Genomic DNA, 16,339 nt, shown 5'->3' on the forward strand with positions numbered 1-16,339 from the left:
TGCCACTGGGAGTTGTTCAGAGTTCAGAGTATGCTGAACTAAAAAGCTAGAGCAATGCTAGCAGAAAAACAAAGTGGCAATCAGAAACAGAGAGGAAGAATAAATTGTTTTGCAATAATATGTTATCTATCGAATACCTTTGAAGTAAAATGCTTGGCTCCTAATGTCTGTAGTTCATATTTTTGATAAATTTTAATATGGGACCTTGATGATCAAGAAATAGAAGCTATTACTCTGACCGGTCCTTGAAATTGGCGTACAGTTGATTACTGATGACTCACATGAAACAAATAGGAGCTGAGTTAGAAAGATTTTCACTCTAGCTGTGGTCTGTAGGTCTACTGTACTCATGGAGAATCCTTTCTAAAGGATTGTAGCTAGTTTGGCAATCAGCTTGTATAGTCACAGGACTTAGATCCCCATACATGTATGATGGGGAAGGTGATATATATATTAAACTGACATGACAATAGACTTGTATTTATGTTCTCTCTAAGCTCTGCCATCAACAAGCTAGATGTCTATAGGCAAGGCATTTTATTTATTTATTTTTATTTTTTTATATTTCAGTCTCCCCTTGTATTTAATAGGGAGCATACAAAGCGTGTTGAATTTTAAAGAGTTTTGCACTTCCAAAACTGATCCAATCATAAAGGTATGTCTACAGAAAAAGCACATAAGGTGAGATTACAGAGAGGATGTGCCGAGCGAAGCTGGTGAGTGGGAGGATGCGTGGAGCAGAGCATAGAGGAACTGTGAGTGAAGAAATGGGTGAGACATACATGAATCACTACAAAGGACGGGTGTAGCAGAAGGGGGAGAATAGGAAGGGGGAGAGAAGAATGGGAGAGGATGCTCAATTAGAGGCTGAAGGCATTGAAATGGGAGCTTGTAGCTACCATTTAAAAGTTGTATTAATAACAATGGGGAGAAAAGACTTACTGCTAAAGAGATTTGTAAAAAGAGCAAGCTCGCACTTTAATACTGCAACATTGTATGTCATGTAAATATTTGAATAAATCTTTTAATCGGCTTTTCCTTCTGCTATGTTGTAGAAGTAATAATAAAAAAGAACCCTGCTTATTTCTTTCATGGAACAACTGCAAATGCATACAAGAGATTGTGATACGATGGCTGTTAAAAGCCATGTCTGTTAATGTGTTATGGTGTTATGTACCAATTCTTGGAAATGCTAATAAGTCAAGAAAAAAGAAAACAGCTGTATAACCGCAAAAAGAAAAGGGAAAAAAAAAAAAAAAAAAGAAAAGAAAAGAAAATCTTTTTCACTTTAAGTATGCAATAGCAATCAGTTGCTAATCTTTCCAATCCACAAAGGTGAACAAGGGAAGAGTTAATAGCTGAAGTTGTTTTTTTTCCTCATCTCAGAAACTCAAAAAAGGATTATTCCATTAACTTCCTCTTAGATTCTAAGGACTGAAAGACTGGAAGCACAGTTTTACCGTGGCTAAAATCAAGCCATGTTATAAAAAGAAAAACAAAAGCATAACAAAGTTCTTGAAATAGTTGGGCAATTTTCTTCAGTCTAAAATTTGAGAAAATGGGAGAAAGCACGGTGTGAGGTAGCGTTTTGAGATGTGGTCTTCTGTATAAGGACTGAGCCGAGCAACATCCTTAAAATACTATGTTTAAAAGAAGCTCTAAAAAACTCCTAAGGAGCAGTTGCTTCTGTCCTGTAAGGTTTTTGTTTGTTTGCTTTCCTTGTATATCTATTGCACTTCTGATATAATTCTTGTACGGGTATTAGGAAGACATTGGAGATATCGTACGAACCCTGTTGTTGTCCAAAGTGATCAGCTGCAGTAGACTATTTTCTTAAGCTGCGTATGGTTGTCCTCCTGAGACATTTGTGGTTATTGGACAGCCCAAAATGTGATGTGAACTTCACTGAGCAGGTCACGTTAACAAAGTCAAAGGAATAGGGAAGTTTTTATACGTCACCGAATCCAAGTTTTCCTTGATAGAGAGTTGTGCTCAGGAAATGCACAGGAGTGCCTGGGGTGTGCAAAGGACATCTAGAGGATGAAAACCATCCAGAGGGCAAACAGATTTTTTTTTTCTTTTTTTCACCTGTGAATGGAGTGAGTTTTGGACTGACAATTCAACCTTTTGGCAGCATGGGAAGACTTGTAAGCTGGTATGAAATCTCCTGTGTGGTGGGATCTGAGAAGACAGTAAGAGAAACCTTTGCATGGGTCAAGTCTTTGATGAAACATCTGACTAGACAGAGCCCTGAAATCCCATGTTAGGAGTCCTGCAATAGCCAAAGAAGAACAAGTCAGCTGATGAGGCAACAGAGAGACACTTTCTGAATCAACTTTCCTGGAAGTCAGCTGATTTTTCCATTTATCCATAAAAGAAAATAATTATAATCACATGAGTGCATTATCTTCTAGACACAATGAATAATATTTGCACTTACATTTTATTTGCTTTGAATTAAGCATGATATAAGATCATATTGAAAGGCACCAAAAAGTGTAGGGTTGGATGGGGCCATGCTGCAGCTTCCCCATGGGTCACAGGGCACCACTTGGGGCCCCAGCAAGGAGCAGAACTGGCATCTGGGGCACTGGGACAGTGAGGGCTGTGTGCAGTGGGGTTTTGAATCTCAGTGAGGGTATTACAGATATCTGCAATTTAAACCCCTATGGACTTGTTTTAATAAGAAATGGTTCAATTTGAATACTTCCTTGTGTTTAGCATGATTGGTAAACAGGGCTGGCTGTGGGAAGCATGGCCTTTCCCTTCACACCTGCTTTTAGAAAGTGGCCGGAGATGGTGTCATGCCAGAGAGATTGCTCAAAGAGATAAAAATGTCTTAGAGCTGACCTGGTGTTGTGATAATTGGTGACTGGACTGGAGTGATTTCACAGACAAGGAAAGTCAGGGAGTTTGTTATCAACAGGAATCAAGTCTCTTACAGGGGAGGAGAGGAGCAAAAATTCAAAAAGCAGGGGAGGTCAAAACAGTAGTTATTTTTCTTCATTTGCTTCATTGTTATTTAGACAGGGGAGTCTTTTAGGATAAGAATAAAACATCTACACTTATTGTCTGCTGCCTTTTTTATTCTCTTTTTTCTCTCTTGTCTCTGAGCTTTTATAGCACCCACAAGGCTTGAGAGATATCTGCGTCTTAAAACTTTTTTTCCTCTCAGATTAGTCACCATTTCCTGCTGATCAAAGAGGAGTGTTATAATCATTAAAGCTCACTTTTAAACAGCAAAATCATTAGTATTTTAATAACATGCCATTATTAAAAGAGTTCAGTTCCTCTTCTTGTCACAAAGCAATTTCAAAGAGCTGTAAGATACATATAAGGCACAGTAACTTTTAGAAAGTTTTAAAGGTGACCTGGAAAAGAATCCTCTTCAGAAAGAAAATAAAAAAAATAATTAAAAAATAAATCTTTACAATAATTAATGACAATCTAGAAGTTTTCATTAAGAATTCAGATTTTGTTGCTCATCCTCCCACTCCACCACCTCTTCAGGCTGTGAGGTATAAGAAGTAGTGATCTTTTGAAATTATGTTTGCCTCTGTTGCTATCTATTTAGTTCAAATGCTTGCTAAACATTTGAGAGAAGATTTTTTTTTCTGATTTTCAGAGAACTCAGCTTTCAGTTCTATGCCATTCCATCTTTTAATTTTAATTGTTGCTAACTAAACTGTGGCATAAAACTCTTTTTTAATTCTGTCACCTTTAAGTTTCCCGCTGGACCTAATTTCCTTTGAAATTCTGTTTCTTCTGTAGTGGTACAGATCTGCTCACTAGGAAACTTTGCTGCTGCTGCGGCTCTTAATGACAAAAAGTAAAAAGTCATATCCTCATCTGCTCTTTCCTGAAATAATGCGATATGGTTTAGCATGGATGTGCAAATAGAAAATAGAAGAAATAATGTTTTTTCTTCAATAAACTCAAAAATATTTGGATTTCTGAGCATTGAAAGAGACAAGCTTGTATGCAAAAGTCAACAAATCAAGCTGACAAACATCCCCAGTCACCGATAAAGTGGGAAGAATCAAAATACCAAACACATTATATAACTGCATTAAAAGTGAAATCATTTACAAAGATAGGTTATATAGTTGGATCTAAGTGACTACTACGTTCAAGATAACAAAAAGAAAAAGCTTGAATATATTTATTACATGCATGTTTCAAGAATTTATATGAGTGCATTTATTATTGTGCATACTTAATCAAATACTACTGACATTAATAATTGATGACTATAATTAGTATCCAATCTTCCATATACATAGGAAGATGCATAGGAAGATGTACTCTACTGGGTACCCAAAACCTCAAATGCCACCAAAAATAAAATTGCATTCAAAAAAAAAAAAAAAAGAGGCACTAATAACAGTGATAAACTCTGAATGAAAAATACTATTTTTTTTTCTAGTGATCCTAAAAAAGAAAGAGTGAAAGAGTTGGCAAAGTGACTGCAAGTATTATTAGAATATCTGGCTGATATTCTGAGTGGTGGCATCATCTAATAGCCAGGATTACTGCCCAAAGAATAAAAAGCTAACTGGTGGAAAACTGAAGAAAAGCCTATTGTAAAATGAACTAAAGTAAACCTTTTTTCTTTATTTTTCAGCATGTGCAATGATTTTAATAGGTATGTCATGTCTGGTAGGAAGAATATTTGAATGGTGTCAATAATTATGGAAAAATAATCAGTGGAAATAATAAAAAAAAAAAAAACTTCAATAGATTACACTTTTCAGAAACACTTATGGAATCACAAAACATCCATAACTTGTAATAAATCTGAAAAAAAATAATGAAGTAAATTAAAGTGTTTTTTTTTTTAAGTTCTCAAAGATTGCCTTTCAGCTAGGACCTTGAATGCAGCATCCCACCTCCCTCGTTTCTCTGGGACCTGCCTGAAGATCTCAGCTGCCAGTTGACTACAGCATCCTCTTTACCCAAAACGGCTTTTTTTTTTAAGGGGTATCCTTGGTGCTTTTTTCCACTAAACATTTGAATTGTGTCAGCAAACCATCTGAACACATGAACAGCAACAACACTCATAAAACTCCATGAATTTGATCACCTGGGGCAATTCACGGCTGATGCAACACATTCTTTTTTAACTGTCTCTGTGTAATTAGTGTAGTTACTCTTAATTCTGCCCTTAGATTCCTGTCCTTCAGTCCTTAGCTAGTTAAGGTTCTGAACAAAACTCTCATCTTTCGCCGAAATTACTCTGATTCTTTGAATTTGAATTCAGTATTTGTGAAGGAATAGAAAATAGGTGTGCTACTCTGCCAGGTATGGAAGCTTTAAGTCCTTTCTTTTTTACCTGCAATGTCCATACAAAAGCTGCAAGATTTAAATCATCCTCTCAATGATTTTCCTCCAGGATGAAAGCAATTAAGCCAGAGAGAATTGAGGCCACTTTGTTTCTCAATGAGAATATAAATGGGAGTTTAAGGCTTTATAATGCATGTACATTATGTTCATGTCCATCTGAATTCGCCTTTTATTTTATTTTTCTTATTACCTGATAGTCTTATTATCTAGCCATCTTCTGTAAGGTCATTTGTGTAGAAGACAAGTTCTGATATGAATTAGAGCACTGCATGAGTGGAAGCAAAGAAAAATATCTTACAAAAGAACTGCTAAAACCTGTCTTCTTTTAAAGGAGTTAGTTGCATTAGGCTGGACTCAGGGAGCACTTATATATACAGAGGGCAAGAAAGAGAGACACTCTCATTTTTTATTTTTTTTTTCCAAAATATGAACAAAATGGAAGTAATCAAAAAAAAAAAAAAAGTTCACCCATTTAATATAGTATGATGTTACAATGTTCCAAAAATCTTTTCTAGTAATGGTCACGCATTTCTTGTGTTGTTTTTACACCAGTCTTTCTATTCTAGCATGAAAAATTGTCAAAAAGACTTTCTAATAAGCTATTGCCATGCCATTCATTTCTTCCTTCACTGACAATAAATCACTGCCTCCATATATGCAGGGTTTCTAGTATAAAAACATTGGGATTACTCTGATACTGGATTAATCAGAATCATTCAAACTCAGAAAAAAATGATGAAATTCATTCAGTTAATTTACCATCTGTGTGATGATGTCATCCCAATAGAAACTGCTGTTCTCTTGAGCTGTGTTACCTCTGTATATGTTTTTTCATACAGTTTCCCTATGTTTTGTTTTCCTGAGGTTTCTCACATGTCAGTGTCCTCATTGCTTTGCTCACCAGCGTGTACATGCCTTGCTGAAGCTCTGCTGCAACATGACACTTTTGGTGGAGATATAGAAAAACTGGCGGAAATCTGGAGATAATAATAGGAAATAAAAGATATACAAAACATGACCTGCAGGAACTATGACAGTCTAATCTAGAAAAGAGGAGGTTGAGAAGAGCCGTAACTATTTTTTTATAAATGGCTGCTTAAATATAATGGTGGTTTATTGAAAGGTGATTAAAGAAAGGACAGGAAAAATCATTTTAATATGTTGCAAAGACTTCAGCAGATAAAGGCAGAATTTACTAGGATGAATAGATGTTGGCATATGACCCACATGGATGTTGCAATTTCCTTCATCAGGGATGTTTAGGACTATGTCTGTCTGGCAGGGATATTCCAGCCTTGTGTTACCCTTTCTCAGTAAAGGAGGTGGTATCTGTGTGCATATCTATAAGCTTACAGTGTCAAATAATGGGATACTAGAAGAGTGGGTGTGAATAAATGTGTTTACTAGCATTTCAGTGTTGTTTAAAAAGCACATTTTAAAATATACTGAGACATTACCAAAGTAAATGTGTTTTGTTTCTCCACTTGAGGGGTTTGGAGACATTTGAAGTAAAATAAGGACCAAAAAAAAACCACACCTCTCTGTCCTTTTCTTTTAGAGGTGGTGCAATTTACTGCAAATGAAACTGAAAACTGAAACTGAAACAGAAAATCTGCAGAAGTTTGTGTCTATGAGTGGCATCCTTGCCTTTTAAGAACTGCCTTTATTTTAACAGACTGCAGTGAAATTGTATGTTTAGAAGTTGTATTTACAGTTGTGTCTGTAAAGCGGTATGAGCAGCCTTCTCCCATTGTGGCTGGTAAGCAGCATATAAAAAGCATCAAATAGATTTTACTTACTGTCTGGTACAGGGTGACATTGTCTCAGCCATGGCATGGTGGTGCCTGTGACTGCTTCATGGCTAAACATGGCTAAGAAGCTAATTGCAGCATTGGGTTGTGGCCATAGTAGGTGCTGAGCAGCTTTTCTTTAAGGACGAGACCTTTTGAGTTACAGGCAATATTTCTCTTTCTCAACTGTAGCATTTTGAAAAATACAGCAAAATAACAGGGGAGAACTTGCTTACTTAATTTTTTTGAAATTAAGATGTTCTACTGCTAGAAACTTTTTTTTTTTTTTTTTTTTTTTTTTTTTGGCTTTAAGCTTGCTCATTGCCAGTCAATGTGTGCTAGCTAATTCGCTTTCTTAGGTAAGACAACACACAGACACACATGAAATATGGTCCAAGTTTACAGTTGGCCTCAGGCTGAGTGTTTCTAAACTACAGAACTGATGTGTTTGGAAGGTGTCCAGACTGCCACTTGAAAACATGTCTACTTTGAATCAGCTGGTAATCAACTCTTTGGAGATGCAAACTGTTAGTGTAGACAAGCCTAGAAGAAAGCCAAGGAAAAAAAAAAAAAAAAGACCTCTCATTAACTCTACTTCAGCTTTACATAGATCATTATTATTCATATTATTATTTGACAGCAAATCTAAAAACCCAAGCCTTACTACTCAGGGATTCACATTAACAGATTTTAAATGAAAAATTGTATTAATAGGAGGATATTTGAAACTCACTGCCTTTTTTTTACCTGCTGAAAAATAACCACTTACATTCTTTCAGTCTTTTTAAGTTTTATAAACTTAGTTATGCTTATAGACTTCTTCAGACAAAGAAATTGCACAGCACCACCTCTTGGCTGATCTTACCCCGCAGAATGAGAATATATGGTGCTTTCTGCTGGCACGGCTCATTTGTCTGAGCATAAGGAGCAGAGAATAAGCAAACTGCTTTTCCAACAGGGATTACACTGACTTCAACAGAAAATCAGACCTCTAACCAAAATATTTTAATTGGAATGGAAATTTGTTGACTATACCAAGCCAAGCTCTTGTTTGTGTTCCTGAGTGTTTGACATGGTTTACTGATATGAATATGTTGCATCTTCAGAAACTTTAAGAGTATTTTGCTTCCTTTTTTTTTTTTTTTTTTTTTTTTAAATGTATTAGCTTCCCTATTAAATTACTGTTTTGTGGTTTGTCACGTAGGTACTTTTCTGAGCATGGTAATATTTTGTGTTCCAGTATTTTAATATACATACCTCATACTTAAACAAAAAAAAATAATAAAATATGTCTGTTCTAAAATTTTCGAAAGTGAGACCTTAACATTGGCACCTAACTGCATGTTTAAACATATTGGTAGCTTAATTTTGAAAGATCTGAATGCCTACAGGCCATACTCAATCCTGCTAACAGCCAAGACTGTTTGGGGTTGGTTAAGTTAAGCTGCTTTTTTACTTATGTAGTGTGTGTCTGTGCGTGATGTATACCTACGGCTCACATGCACAGTTGTTATTTCTCCTTCCCAGATGTCTTACAGGTTGTAGACCACAGTAACTGCCAGGCTTAATGAAGCTTTTCTCATTTGTTACTTTCGTTTTGTGAAAAGGATGTTGTGAGTGAGGTAGGGGAGGTGTGAAGTGTAAACATATTTTCTCAGGAAAGGAAATTGAATTCTACTTAGGATTTTGTCCAAGATTTTAAGAGAGGCTTCCTGTCTGTGGCTGGTGAATTATTTTAGCCAAAAGTTACACAAGACACTACTGCTTTTGTATTTTATATCATATGAATATCCAGCAAGAGCCACCTGTGTCCTTGGTATGTGGAAGTTTTGACTGTGCTCAGCTGTCTGAAGTGATTGGGAAATGAGATGCTGAGCACATGGTGTCAAAGGCAAAGTGCTGTGCAATATCAGCCTTAGCATATTTTAACTTGAGTGCTCATTAGCAGGTATGTTTGAGATTCTGCACTTAAATTCTGTGGTAAAATAGGGAGATTACTTCATTTCAGCTTGGGAGGGTTTTATGAAGGACTATTCATGAATATAACGGGAGTGGTAGGAGATGGGGGCGAACACCAGTGAAGTGCCTGTTCGGGAATGAAGAGCTTTGTGCTCAGGGCAGGAGTTGAACAAAATGCATTTCCTTTGTAGGGCAGGAGACTGCATATAACATAAAGCAATAGATGATAATGAATGAGGCGGCGTGTTTTGTGGTAACGGTAGGAATGGCTGAAATCAAAGAATTTTGGTCATGTAGTGTGGTAATTTCAGACTATATTGACAGTGTTGTTGAACTTAGCGATATGGTGTAGTGGAGGACTTGTTAGTTTTAGGTCAGAGGTTGGACTCAACGATCTTGAGGTCTCATCCAACCTAGATAATTCTGTGATTCTGTTTGATTCTGTGTAACACTTGCTAACATTTGAGTGCTTGATTTTGCACTTGTAACACTTCTGATGTAAGTTTTTGTGTTCTTAGCTCATGGTGTGGGGCTAAATTACATAAATCCATCCTTGTCCTGTTTCTAAGGAGAAAGAGATGAGAACTAGAGGTTGAGATGATATCTATTTTATCACCTTGTTTGAAGGCAAACAGACTTATAACATTCGTCAAGGAGTTTTTTATTTTTTATTTTCAATAAAATTTCAATAATATTTAGATAAGAGTTTCCAGGAACCTATATTAGTTGCCAAACTCTAAACCAGACCTGTGAACGAACCCAAGATATACAAAAAGCAGCTTCAAAACAGGGGCTGAAAGTGGTCACAGCGGTAACTGACTTAGCAAAACAGAGTTTTTCAAAACAAGATGTGTTCTACATTGTTATCCACTGTTCACTATTCCGAATAATAGTTTTCTTTTGCCCAGCACAACTTTGGGAAGTGATTTCTACACTTCTATTTCTGTAAGGAAAGTTGGAAGACACAGAGAGCTACAGCTGCCAGAGTGTGGGCAGTGTCAGCTCTGGCTTGTCACCCCTTTAGTGTTAGGGTTGACTGCTTGCTTACATTGGCAGTAGTTGCTTATCAGCTTCAGAGAGTGTGAGCTGGCTTTTGACCCTTCTAAAAATTGAAAAGAAAAAAACAAAACAAGCAAATAATTAAAAAAAAAAACATACAGGATAATTACAGTGAATAGCCACACATACACCATGAGGCTGGATAAGGATATTTGTAGCTTCCATCTAATGTACTCCTTGGAGATGAGGTTGCATTATCTGTTTCCCTGTTGCCAGTTAGTTACAGGAAATATAACTTGACTAAATTCCGTTAATAGTTTTCAGAAACATTAGCTTCAGAAATATTTCCATTTAGTCTGTAGTTAGTTAATCAAGTCTATGTTCCTGTGCCCATACAAGCTATAAAGTTCCGCAATGAACATTTAATTGTAATTAACATCATTGACCAGTTAAACAACATAAGCAGTAACATATGCATGGGTGAGCGCTCTCTGCTTGCTGACAAAACAAGTTACACCAGATGGGGCCCTTGGTGCCTCTTGTGCCCCACGGTGCTTTCCGGGCTGTGTCAGATGGTGCTTGTGCTTTCTGTGAGAGCATTATTTTGAAATGGTTTGTTCTTTTTGTGTGCTTTTTTTTGCCCAAAGATGAGCTAGATATATCACCTTGAAGGCATCAGCTTTAACAGATGAAGGTGGCAGGTGATGCTGCATATAAAAAGTAAATATTTTAATTTAAAGTTCTGCTTGCATTTTAAGATAGCAAGAAAATAATTAAAAACAACAATAACAACGAACCAACTGTGTACTCACTGCAGGCACTCACAGGCGTGCTCCACTCATCCCTTGCAATGTATGGCTCTTAATTATGCCCTTTTCTTCTTTTCCCTGTAAAACTAAATGCAATCATTAGCTTTATTTCAAGTATTGAGTGAATTCCTGTTATAGTATTCAATTTAGGAAATACTTTTTGTCCCTAACAAACTCGATAGTTAATAGGATTGCAAGAGGGTGTAAGACCTGAAGCTGGGGGCTGATGTACAACAGCTGTTTGCTGGGGCAAACATTGCCATGGAGGCCACGCATGTGTCTTGTGGACAAAATAACAAAAGGTTTTGGCTGCCTGAATTCGTACATCCATCACACCCCTGCAAGCAGCACACATTCTGCTGCATTGTGACAGCATCAGCTCCGTCCTTAGGCTCCAGCAGTGGAGGTACCCTTAGCAGAAGCAAGGCTGAGAGAGGATTGCAGCAAGCTGCAGTCTTCTTTCTTCCTCTTCAGAGAAATGCAGTGCTGATGTGTATATTGACACGGCTTTTCCTGTTGTCTCTGCTGGCTCTAACACCAGCTAGTTAAAAAACTGCACACAGGCAGCTTTGGGCATTTGCATTCAAGTAAACGTATGCCTAAAAACGGCTGTACTGACTGTAATGTACAATAAGCTCCATAAGGCAAAACAGAGAAGCAGCTGCAGTCAAAATCTCCAGGAAATTCTGCTGTCAGCTTCTGCAACCAATTTAGAACATTGCAGAATAAATGTTCCTGGGTTTTAATGTTCCAAGGAGCACAACTAAACAAATACAGCATGGATTATCCACTAATATATTAAATGGCAAACATTATCTTGCAGAAAGATAAATATGTTTGGGTATCCTACAGAGAGGGATTGGAATCCCAGGCAGAAATACAAACTTACTTCCCCACATGTACAAAAGATAGTGTACCTCTGCAGCTGTTCAACAGCTGTCCCTTGAAGATAATGATACAAGGATAAGACAAACAACATGTAAGTATTTGGTAATTAATATACCTAGAAAGATGGTGGGGAGAAGGGGGATGGAACAAATCTGAAGGCGAATTACTGGCTCTGGACCACAGATAAAAACCTAAAATCCCACAAATAATGCCGAAAATATGAATGTGCTAAAATCACAAGAGTTTACTCTGTGTCAGAAACTGATCTATGGTTTCTGTGCATGTTGCATTGTGTTTCAACAGGTGATCTGCAGAAATTTTCAGACTGCGTATGAGGGTTTGCAAAAGGTGAATGAGAAAAGCAAGCTTATATGTAGATTGTTGTACTAAATATATATATATATATATATGAGAAAGCTGCCTTAGAGGTCCAGTTTTCTATTGGGAGGAAAAAATTGCATCTACAAATAACACGTTGAAAACCCTAGGGATATTACTGTTAGAATCCTTTGTAATAAGAAAAAAAAAATCAAATAATATGCATATTAGATCTCATTTTAATAATTTCTAGGCCTAGAGCAGCATACAGTTTGATTGCAGTTTTTGTAACTCCTTTTTACTTATTATTCTCACATTTAAATGTACCATAAATGCTCAGCTAAATAAATACAATGCAAATTACCACTTAATGCATTGAATGCCAAATATTGTCTTGCCAAATTCCAAATAAGCTGTCTATTTCTGTTTTGGCTTACCTCCATATTCACACATACTGGGGCTTAATGATGGGTACTTTATCCTATCATGCTATTTCCTTGCAGAAACGTTTCAGGGGAAAAGAAGCTGTAATAAAGACATGAACATCACAACTACAGAGCCTTCTCTATTATCAAGTTTAAATATATGTTTTTTAGTGTCTCTAGGCCACTGTGTCTTCAATTTTGAAACATCACTTTGGAAAGTTCCCATTCCTTTCTGTTATCACATATTTTAGAAAAGTGCTTAAAAATAATATGGACAGATATGGAAAAAACAATAAGAAATGCTGGGTTGTAGTCAGTGCAGTGCAAATAATCTGAGATCAGAGAAGCAGATAGAAATGGAAATGGAGATGGTGCAAATTGGATAAGATGGGACAAAAGCAAGAAGAGGATGTAGAAAGCCTTACTTGGGGACAAAAATAAGGAGAACATTAGGAAAAAAAAAAAAAAGAAGAAGAAAGTGAAGAATGTTTCAGGATGAAAAATAATACTAGGATGTCACAGATGGAGTTAACGTGGGTAGGTATCAGAATAAAGAAAAGACGTGTGTTCCCACACATTCATAAAAATTCATGCAATTTGTGGATTGCTCCCAGAGCACAGGTTTTGTTATGATTTACAGTTTTTAAGATGAGTTGGCCACAGCTCCAACCCGGCCTCTCTGCTGTAGAGAACTCCGCTCTTAGGCTGGTCAGCCTGCTGCCTCCCAGCGCATACCATTTCATTTCTCTGTGCTTCCTTTACTTGAATTTTACTTGTTATCAGCAAAGTACTGCTGTAAAATCGGATAATGAAGTCTTACAGGCCTCTTAGAATAATAATAAAAAAAAAAAAACATGACAGCTAGTAATAACCAGGGGCACCTGGGCTGCATTTTCTCCTCAGCATGTGGTGGCTTCTAGAGCTCATATTCACAGTTTGCCATGGATGAGAAAGGTAATTTAGCCATTTTCTATCTGCTGAAAGAGAATATGGTAGATGGAAAAGCTATGACAGTAACTTTCATGTGTTTATGAAGTTGTAAGTTCTGTCCTACTGTCATGTAAGCAATTAGGTGCAGGTCTAAAACGTGCACATGTTGAATAATTCTTGGTAAAATTTTCACTTGTCCAAGCAGCTAGAAAGCAACTGTGATCCTCTGTAAATGACACATTTGTTCAGTGTGTTCTTACATACAGTTGCACAGACAGTTATATGTCTTAAATGTGACTCTATCCCAATGCTAAGGAAAATGAAGGGAATACACTTCTCTTGTGAGGAAAAATCTTCCTCAGCGCTGTGGTATAAACCTCCTATTGTTAATCTTCTTTGGCTGAACTGCATATCAATTTAAGCAACCTCCTTTTGTTTAGGTGAGAAGAAAATAAGAGCAGTGAATGGCACACTTCATGTAAAACAGAATTTAAAAAATCATAGAAGCTTCCATTTTCCCTCACCCTTGGATGGGACCCAAATCCTTCTTGACAAGCCAAATCCCGTCTTTTTCACATCTGGTGTCCTGCTGATATTTTATTTTGCTGTTGTGATACTGCAGAGAGATAGAGCTCCTAGTTTGCAATTTGAAACCTACAGGTGTCGATAGGAAGCTTTTGCTACTGCAGTATAGCATAGATTTCTACACATGGTAAGAAAGCCTCAAGATGAAGATTGCAGAGACTTCCTTTACTAAGTAGGCATCTTGCAAGTTTGGGAGATGATATTTATTTTAGATTTAAAAGTAATGACTGTCACTGTCGGTGTCAAGTGTCAGGGAAAGATGCTTTTGTTTGGGCTTAGAAAAATGGGGGAGAAAAGAAGGTATACATAACATTTCTCAGTCCCTATTACTTTGCATTCAAAATGAATAACATGAGAACTGCTCATGTACTACATGTACATCAATGAACTCAGTCTGATAGTTTCCATACTTTGTTTATCTTTCTCTAAAAGCAAATAGTACAATTTTAAACCCAGTACAATCAAGCCCAATCTCTTGAAGTGCTAAACAAACTAACGCTGTGGCTGCAAGAGCTAACCCTCAAGTTTCAAGGGATAGTGATGGCCCGCAGTTTCTGCCTTCTCCATTTTCCTAATCTAATTGTCAGGGAAAATGTACTTCAGATTTCAGATTCATAGAATTAGGTGTTTCTGGAAGCTGTCTTGGCTGGAATTATGCTATAAAGCCAGAGGAAGAGGTGAGATAGTGAAGTTTTATCTGGGAGGTGGCTCTTACTAACCATTCAGATTTTCTGCGGATACATGTATTATCTTGTCTGTAGCTATGAAATGTAATATCGTAAGTAGGAGTCTGATGAAACTTCAGACATCTCCACATAGCCCTCTTACTACATTCATTTATAGCAAAAAGTAGATTTTAAGAAACCTGGAAAATTCACTATGGAGGATCCTTCCTGTGGTGCTGCTGGGTCTAGACAGGACTTAGGATGTAGTGCCAGTTTTGGTTTATAGGATTTTTGACTCCTCTTTCCTAACACACACCATCCTCCCAGTACAGAATATAAACCCCACGTGAGCTCACGTTTCTGTTACCCCCAGGAATGCTTTGGAGTGCACTCTTCAGAGCTCATGCCCTGACCTCTATAGGTAAAAACAGAGAAAAGAGAAGAAAAAGAAAAAAAGAGAGAGAGAGAAAAAAAAAAAAATAGAGAAAAAAAAAGAAAAAAGAAAAAAGAGAGAAAGTCTTAATGAAACCTTTCCAAAACAGATTCATTATCAAGCTCTGTAGCTGTGTGTGCAGGAGAAGGCAGAACCAGTTTGTGTTTATAAATTTCTGGTGTGTGTCACAGCCACATTAAGTCCTTCCTTTTTTCTGTAGCATGTCAAATTAATTTTGCATGAGCCAAATTATACAATTTTGAGGTTTTATACTTAATATTATTATAAATTATTTTACAGCAATGCAGAGCTTGGAAATTTAAGCAAATATTTGCTATAGTGAGCAAACAAGGTAATGTGAATACATCCCTGTCAGTTGATGATGTATTTCAGCTGTAGGCATGCTGCCTGATCAGTGTTTTGTATAGAGAACTTCATGCAGATGGATAAAGCACAGGTGTAAGGGATGAAAAAAACTGAGTTTCTTTCCTGTTTTAGTACTTGTCAATTGTGTGAGCTCACCGCTCAACACCTCAACTTCATCAGCTCTAAAAATACCTTACTTTCGCTCAGTGCTTTGAGAAGGATGAAAATTAATGAATATTTGTTATGAATGACTGATTAGTGACAGTATTCTTATTAGAAAAACTTGAAAAGAGGCTTAATAAATATCATCATTTTCATTCGTTTTACCCTGTGATTTTCCTGGCTTTCTTGGATCACTGACTTCATTATCTGACATTAGAAAATGTATTCCAAACCCAGCTGCTAATACAACACGTGTCTTCTGCTCTTACTGATTCCATTTCTGTACTACAAACAGAATGCATTCCCATTAAAATTAAAACAAAGATCACTAATGTCCAGTGATCTGTTATGAGCATTTACATTCAATTATTTTTTTCTATAAATAGCTAGTGTTTTCATACCAAAATACATTTGTGGTGTGCAGTTAAAAATAAAGAGTAATTTTATCTCTAGGTTTTCTAGCATCAAGAATGGTTTTCAGGTGAGAATTACTTTTTAGCTTTATGAAGTGCTTCCAGGGCACTTTCTGTTAAAATGGATAGGAAAATATAAAGCATGATTTTATGACTTCTCCAGACACAGGGTCATAAAGGTGGAAGCCTCTGAACTTTGGCGTGTTTTGTTTTTCCACATGGCAGCATACACACTTCAGCAATGTACGCATATG

The 16,339-nt window shown here is 36.8% G+C and overlaps 1 protein-coding gene and 1 long non-coding RNA gene across 3 annotated transcripts in view; one reads left to right on the forward strand and one right to left on the reverse strand.

Annotated features, from left to right (window-relative positions):
* The window catches only part of LRP1B (LDL receptor related protein 1B), a 669,075-nt gene that overhangs the window by 382,068 nt on the left and 270,668 nt on the right, over window positions 1–16,339 (forward strand). The gene's annotated exons all lie outside the window — the stretch shown is intronic.
* LOC140002950 (uncharacterized) lies at window positions 7,487–15,912 on the reverse strand. Of its 2 annotated transcripts, none has more exons than XR_011810705.1 (4): window positions 15,838–15,912; window positions 12,544–12,631; window positions 10,904–10,986; window positions 7,487–7,676 (listed from the first exon to the last, which is right to left on the reverse strand). It is a non-coding gene; the product is annotated as an uncharacterized lncRNA (long non-coding RNA). The 2 variants fall into 2 exon arrangements; XR_011810704.1 differs by lacking the exon at window positions 7,487–7,676 and adding an exon at window positions 9,764–10,798.

This window comes from Anas platyrhynchos, chromosome 7 (genome assembly GCF_047663525.1).
Source record: "Anas platyrhynchos isolate ZD024472 breed Pekin duck chromosome 7, IASCAAS_PekinDuck_T2T, whole genome shotgun sequence".
NCBI lineage: Eukaryota > Metazoa > Chordata > Aves > Anseriformes > Anatidae > Anas > Anas platyrhynchos.